Source organism: Scylla paramamosain, chromosome 10 (assembly GCF_035594125.1).
Source record: "Scylla paramamosain isolate STU-SP2022 chromosome 10, ASM3559412v1, whole genome shotgun sequence".
NCBI classification, from domain to species: domain Eukaryota; kingdom Metazoa; phylum Arthropoda; class Malacostraca; order Decapoda; family Portunidae; genus Scylla; species Scylla paramamosain.
Genome location: NC_087160.1, coordinates 24,058,049 through 24,065,901, shown reverse-complemented (window position 1 = coordinate 24,065,901; position 7,853 = coordinate 24,058,049).

Genomic DNA, 7,853 nt, shown 5'->3' with positions numbered 1-7,853 from the left:
TCCTGCAGATTCACTTAAGACACAATCCTTAGATAATAACAGAGGATTCCGAAATAACCTTCCCGTCAGATAAAAAAAAAAGAGAGTGGATGGAAGAGTGATGTGGAGTGAGGAGGGATGAAGGGATTAAGTGCAAAGAGTGAGGGAGGGTGATGTGAAGGGATGAAGGGGCGGAGTGAACAGAGTGGGGGAAGGTGGTGTGAAGGGGTGAGGGCGTGGTAGGAGGGTGGTGTGTAAAGGCTAAGGGATGGGTGGGAAGGCTGAGTGTAGGGGTGGAGGCTGGCGTGGAGGGGTGAGGAGGGGGAAGGAGGCTGGCGTGGAGGGGTGAAGGCAAGAAAGGAGGTTGCCATGGAGGGGTGAGGAAGGGGAAGGAGGGATGAGGGGAGGGTGGAACGCTAATGGAGCTTGAAGGGGGCGCCTGGATCACGGCGCAGGGAGGTGGTTGGGACGCCCCGGTGCCTTACTCTAGCAGGATGAGGAGTGTACAGTATCCCTCTTTGTGCCACTGTAGCGAGAGGAGTGTAAGTATACCCTTGCCTCTCTGTACTACTGTACCCGGAACAGTGTACGTACCCCTCCCTCTCTGTACCACTCTAGCGGGAGGAATGAACGTACCTTTCTCTGCACCACTGTAGCGGGAGGAATGACGCAACATATACCCCTCCTTCTCTGTACCATTGCTTTTCTTGTAGCTTTCTTTAAGGATGCTACACATGCTGGTAATTTCCGAACCCCACGCAGTCACTGGTAGTTAGAGTAAAGTAAATTAAGACACGATAGTGCTGGATGAGTAAGTAGTTATGCTTTATAACTCCTTCAATACAAAATAAAATAGAATTAAGTAAATATATATATATATATATATATATATATATATATATATATATATATATATATATATATATATATATATATATATATATATATATATATATATATATATATTTTTTTTTTTTTTTTTTTTTTTTGAAGAGTTATAAAGCATCACTATTATAGTTACTCATGCTGCACTATCATGTCTTTATTTACTTAATATAAATAACCCAACATTTATTCAGCCATATATTCATTTTGTAGCTAGTGGAAAATACACATGCACGTTTTGCACTTTTTGTTTTTTACTAAAGTTTGAAAATACTCTTGAGTTTATATTTGATTTGATTTGCATCGATCTGAAGAATACAGGAGAGCTCATTTGTTCATATCCTCAAACGTCTTCGCGTCTTACCTCCACTATTTAAAACACTCTTGAGAAATTTATTTGGGTTTTCAAGAATCTTTTTAAAGTTTTAGTGCTAATCTAACAAGAATCTGCATCATCGGTGGTAAAAGAAAAAAAAAAAAATCAGCAGCAGCTTGAGAACCACACTGACACTAATGCAGTATCATACTCGTACTAATCACTCACATAGGTCCTTCTGAATAGGCCCTTCGTCCGTATTCTGAAACGCTTTGGCCTGTCATAAGTACTATTTTCAAAAGCCACATAGATAAGTACCACAGTTCTCATGGTGTTTTTGCTCATTGATGGTGCAGAATACTTTTTAAGGTATCATTAGAATCTCGAAAACACTATTGAAAATCTTCCCAACTTCCATAATGGCTTGATAAAGAATTGAAGGCAAGACGCTGAAATGTTTGAGAACATGATCCTTATCCCTATTCTTCATATTCTGAAACACTTCTGCACCTCACCTTCAATACATTCGAAAGGCTCTAGTTGAAGTGACACGGGTTTGTAAGGGTGTTTTTACGGCTGTAGTGACAGATAAATAAGATTTCAACTTAATTAGTAGAAGAAACACTGTTAAGCATCTCTATTTTGAAAATAGTTGTGGTGAGAGAGCAAAGCGTTTCCAGGTACGGGCTTGTTACTCACCAGTTCCGTTCCCTATTATGTCTGACAGCGTGTGGAGGTTGTTGTACTATGCGCGAGCTTTATACGTAGTTAGACCTTTGTTCCTGGTCATTACACAATTTATCCAGTCGAGACTCAAACTGCGCGGCGGGATCGGTGCCCCTTATTCTGAAACACTTTTGTGTCACGTCTTTACCACTTTCAAAATGCCTGAATTGAAGTTACGCGTGTTTTTAAAGATGTTTTTATAATTCTAGTAACAAATTAACAAGATTCCTACATTATTAACATGATGAACACTCTTGAGAAACCGGCTAATCATCTCTGTGGCCTTTGAAGATAGTCGTGGTGACAGAGCGGACCGTTTTCATCAACCAGTCCGGTTACTCATCTCATATCTTCACTAGCCCTTGTGAGAGAGTTCTTCCGGCAGTCTTGCCCTCGGTTTGAATATTTTATGTTTTCACAAGCAGCGTCTTCCTCATACTAAGAATATCCTCCGCGCAGTCTTCGTTATCTCATCAGCTGGTGCTTTTGTGTGTCACCTCTGCGGCTTTGAAAAACTTTAAGTATCCAGGACCATATACTTAAACACGTCCGCTCCTCACCTCCTTCACCTTTCAAAAAGGCTCTACACGGGTTTCCAAACGTGTTTGTAGGGTTTTAGTGACAGATGAACAAAATATCTACGTTGTTAACAGGAGAAACATTCTTGAGAACTAGGCTAATCATTTCTGTGGCCTTTGGAAATAGTCATAGTGAGATCATGGCGTTTCTGAATACGGGCCTGAAAAATACGGCCCACTGTTTCATGCTGTGGCAGGCTGAATATGTATTGAATTTATATCTGAGTGACCATAGCTGCTTATAAGGCCGGTAGAAGAATGAATGCTGGTTGTCGCTGCATTCTAAAATTAAGAATACGTGTAAGCGTGTCTATAGGCCGTGTTTTTGTCATCTGATATATTATTATTATTATTATTATTATTATTATTATTATTATTATTATTATTATTATTATTGCTGCTGCTGCCTATTACTACTACTATCACTACTACTACTACTAGTGCAATATTATTATTATTATTATTGTTATTATTATTATTATTATTATCATTATTATTATTATTATTATTATTATTATTATTATTATTATTATTATTATTATTATTATTACCATCATCATCATCATCATTTCAATCCAGGGCAGTGTGCTAAAAAAAATAAGTGCTTCCCTTTCCTATGCACAAGTTGGTTTTTATGTTAGCATAATCAACACAGGAGTCACTTACCTGAAATCTCCGCGGTGTCATTTGTCCTCACTTACCTGGTGCTGGCCCTGCGAAGATCCCTCCTCCAGACGTCCCTCCGTGTCTCCTTTGGTTCGTCCATTAGAGCGTTCCCTTCCATTACGAAATGTTAAACCCTTTTATTGTTGCGGTTTCAGCTCAAGCAAGGAATGAAAATAGGCAAATAAAAAAAAATAAATAGAATAATTAAATGAATAAAAATATATATATATATATATATATATATATATATATATATATATATATATATATATATATATATATATATATATATATATATATATATATATATATATATATATATATATATATATATATATATAGTAAGATAGAAATGGGTTTATGTCAGTTTACCTTTCCTTACTAAATTTTCAACCCTTTTAATGTTGCGGTTTATGTTCAAACAAAATATGAAAAAATAATGAATGAGTAATTAAACAAAATAAGTAAAGAAATAAAAGATTTAATATAATAAACTAAAATAAAATGGCTTTGTGTCAGTCTAAAGTATGATTTCAATAGGCCCACTAACAGTCATTTCAGTTACCGTAGTTGTATTTTTTTTGTGTAGTAAGTTACGTAAGGTTATTCAAATGGAACCACTACTGCACTGTCATCAGCAATCTGATGGTAAAGACACTACGCTCACTCACTCCCTCAATCCTGCCCGAGTTGTTGATGCACATAAGAGTTAGTCAGTTAATTTATTAATCTTTTATTTATCCGTGCAAACAGCGTGATCTGCAAAGTCGCTCCCAAAGTCCGCCGTCTCTTGCACTAGATCTTCGTACACTCGTGCAGTATATCCATCTCAACATTCTCTTTTCAGCGTGATTGAACCTCGTAACATACTCAGCTTGAACAGACTTTAATTCAGGTGTCTTCTTTCTGTTGTTGTTGTTGTTGTTGTTATTGTCTTTTTTTGTTTTTGTTTACCATCATCATCAACTTCTTCGTGCAAGTATCCTCACGATATCTGTTATCTGAGAATACTACGCATATTACCATTATTTCTGTTACTTTTATTTTTTTCATCTCCGAAGCTGACTGGCTTCTGGAAATTTGCAACCTCTCTCTCTCTCTCTCTCTCTCTCTCTCTCTCTCTCTCTCTCTCTCTCTCTCTCTCTCTCTCTCTCTCTCTCTCTCTCTCTCTCTGAGCCAACCCTCTTCCCCTAGTTCCTTTCTCTCTGTCCGTTTCACTGCCATGGGGAGGCCTGAGAGGAGGTAGACAGTGAGAGATGGAGGCAAGGAGGGAGGCAGACGGTGAGGGGGGCAGGGAGGCAGAAAAAGGAGTGAGGCTGGGAAGCGGAGTGAGGCAGGGTGTCGTGTAGAGGAGAGACCCGGAGGAAGGCTGTGAGGCACGGAATGACGAACAGGGAAAATAACAAGGAGGCTCGAAATGAAACTAGGAGGGTGTAAGGCAAGGAGGGCGAGGAAGGAACAGAGAATATATATTGCAGGCAGTAGGGTTGACAAGCACGGTGAGGGAGGCAGACAGGGCTACAGGCAAAGACGGGGGATAGAGTGAAGGGCGCTCCCTCACCCTGGAGTGGTGTACCATTGTGTCTCTGTGGCCGCAATTAGGCATAAATATTGGCACGTCAGCGGCGACAAAGAGGTGTCCGGGAACCGAGCCGCCATTTCCAGCGACTAAATATGTTGACATCTGGCCTAATGCATCAACAAGGCGCAGCCAATTGTGTGGTGGTCGCGTGGGCCACACCGCAGGGCCCCCTCCCGCCACTCGACAGCTGGACCAGACTTCCAATAGGCGCCGCCCACGGTCCTCCTCACCCGCCCCGACACGCCCCCTCTGGTGTAGCCGTTCGCTCCCTGACGTCACGGCCCGACACGCCCCACTGCCCTCAGCCCTTCTCCCTTCCTCCATCCCCTCTCCCTTCCTCCATCCCTCCCTCCCTCCCTCTCCCTCCCTCCTTCATCAGCTTGATATGGAGGTCGCCACAAGGAGTATCTACACAACTGATAACAAATTCAATTTCCTCTTGCCGTGTTATCAGCGGGGGACATCTTGAGTCGTCTCTAGGGAGTTCTCGACATAGGAGGGAAAGGCAGGGAAAGATAACAGAGGGGAAGAGAGCTTCCTCTGGAGTGTATCGGCGAGGGCTACACTCATCTTTTGTTATGCTGATCATGATTCCCGTATTTTTTCACCTCTTCCTGCTCATATACCTTCCCGGATTCCGTCTCAACCCCACCTCTCTTCCGTCTCCTCTCCGCCTCGTCTTTCTCCACGCACTACTCATCTGTGACCCGCTGTGATTTACTATGGGCAGAGCGTCGTGACCCGAGTGTGACCTAGCGCCCCGGCGTGACAAGGCGTCGCCACCAATGACGGCTGGAGCCTCAATGTGACCACTCACCCGACTTCCTGTTGATGTACACACTTATTGTTCCTCCCGTCTGTTGTTTCCCTCACACACACACACACACACACACACACACACACACACACACACACACACACACACACACACACACACACACACACACACACGCCTATCTCTCTCTCTCTCTCTCTCTCTCTCTCTCTCTCTCTCTCTCTCTCTCTCTCTCTCTCTCTCTCTCTCTCTCTCTCTCTCTCTCTCTCTCTATGTAGATATCATCCTCCCTACTACTACTACTACTACTACTACTACTACTACTACTACTACTACTACCACTACTACTATTACAACTACTACTACTACTACTGCTGCTGTTGCTGAGGCTGCTGTTGCTGCTGTTGTTCCTGTTGAGGCTGCTGTTGCTGCTGGTGCCACCGCCGCCACTGTTGTTGCTACCAGTACCACCTCCGCTACCTTATACTATTACTGTTGCTGCTGCTACTACTACTACTACTATTACTACTACTACTACTACTACTACTACTACTGGTGGTGGTCGTGGTGGTTTCATGACTCCCAGCAGCCTGTCACGTCTATACCCTTTTCTGCAGCGTTCCCCGCGCTGCCCTGCCTCTCACACAAAGATTCAAGAGGGGAGCATTGTGGTCAGGGGCGACGCTCCCACGATCCCCCATCCTCTCCGTCTTCCTCTCCTCCCTCGCGTGACAGCCTCCCTTCCTCTCTCTCTCTCTCTCTCTCTCTCTCTCTCTCTCTCTCTCTCTCTCTCTCTCTCTCTCTCTCTCTCTCGCCCTTCTCCACTCGCTCCCTGACTCTTTCTTGTCATGCTTCCAACATTAATTGTATCTGTCATAAAAAATGTAATGGCTGGCGGAGGAAGACGATGGGATGTGGAAGGGCAACACTGAATTTTGTAACGATGGGAGCACTAACAGTAACAACAGTTGTGAGAATGAAACACGGACTGACAACCTATACTTTTTTGTGTGCGTGCTGAGAGAAGGGTGTAACTCAAGTACGAGAGAGAGAGAGAGAGAGAGAGAGAGAGAGAGATTGGTTTGATTGCTTTATTACACCCAAGGGTGGCAGACCTTGTACATGTATGTATGTATGATATATACATACATGTGCAAATAGCAAAATTATTTACAACTCATGCCTCATAGGGCAAACAGTGATTAGGAGGCAAAAATTAACACCCACCAAAATGTGGATGGCGACTATTTATTAAATTTATGTAAAGTGTCCCCTGACAAAAGGTGTTTGCAAGTTTCCACAAGAGGAAGTCCCTGCGATATTAGATCTGTTACATGTGGACATTCTAAGCAATAATGATCAAGGCTTTTAGCGTTAGGCGCGTCGCACACCTTACAGAAGCGAGACGTCTCTTGCGACGGTACTTAAAAGGATGAGGGAGGAAGTGTTCGTAATGCTGGATGGACGCAATGGAGGCCCTCTCAGCATCGTGATGATAGCTAGCAGCTTGACGCACCACGGGAGGAAGGCAGCATTGTCACCAGCAGTTCGCGATCCCAGGTCAAAGGCAGCCCTAGCGTGTCAGTTAGCTGTGTCGTTGGCCAAGAGTCAGATGTATAACTGAATCCACAGGAAGTATATCGTCAGTGAGCACGTGAACTGTGACAAGTGACGAAGAACGTGTGTCAGCTGATGTTGGAATGCAGGTCTTGGAGAAGAGAGGGCACGGAGAGCTGACTGTAAGTCATAGATAATCAGGCCGTTACTTCTGGTCCGCGTCAACAAATCAAGTGTGTCCAGAGTCCATGTAGCTCACACAATACGTGTGACTTGAAGAATTGGGGAGCCGACGTCCCGCCCAGCTCCCCGGCGGAGAGAGAGAGAGAGAGAGAGAGAGAGAGAGAGAGAGAGAGAGAGAGAGAGAGAGAGAGAGAGAGAGAGAGAGAGAGAGAGAGAGAGAGAATTTTATTTCTATAATTGATTACTATTTCTTTTTGTATTCTTTTACTAATCACTATCAATCATAGAATATAGATACAAAGTGAAAACTATTATTATTTTACATTCTTTGATCTCTTATCTAGTGTAGAGTTTCCTCTTAAAACATTTTCAATTTCCTTTATTTAACCTTCCTGTATCTTGTGTAGAGTTTCCTCTTAAAACATTTTCAATTTCCTTTATTTAACCTTCCTGTAATATATTTAATTCGATGACCTTTTCAGTTATCACATGCTGACAGAAGCTGTTGAGAATGTTTTGACTAACAACGTACTGAGCAGCCATGTTGCGTGACGTAATGCAACATGGCGGCAGGTGTAACTTTCGATGACAGGACCTCTTCCTAAA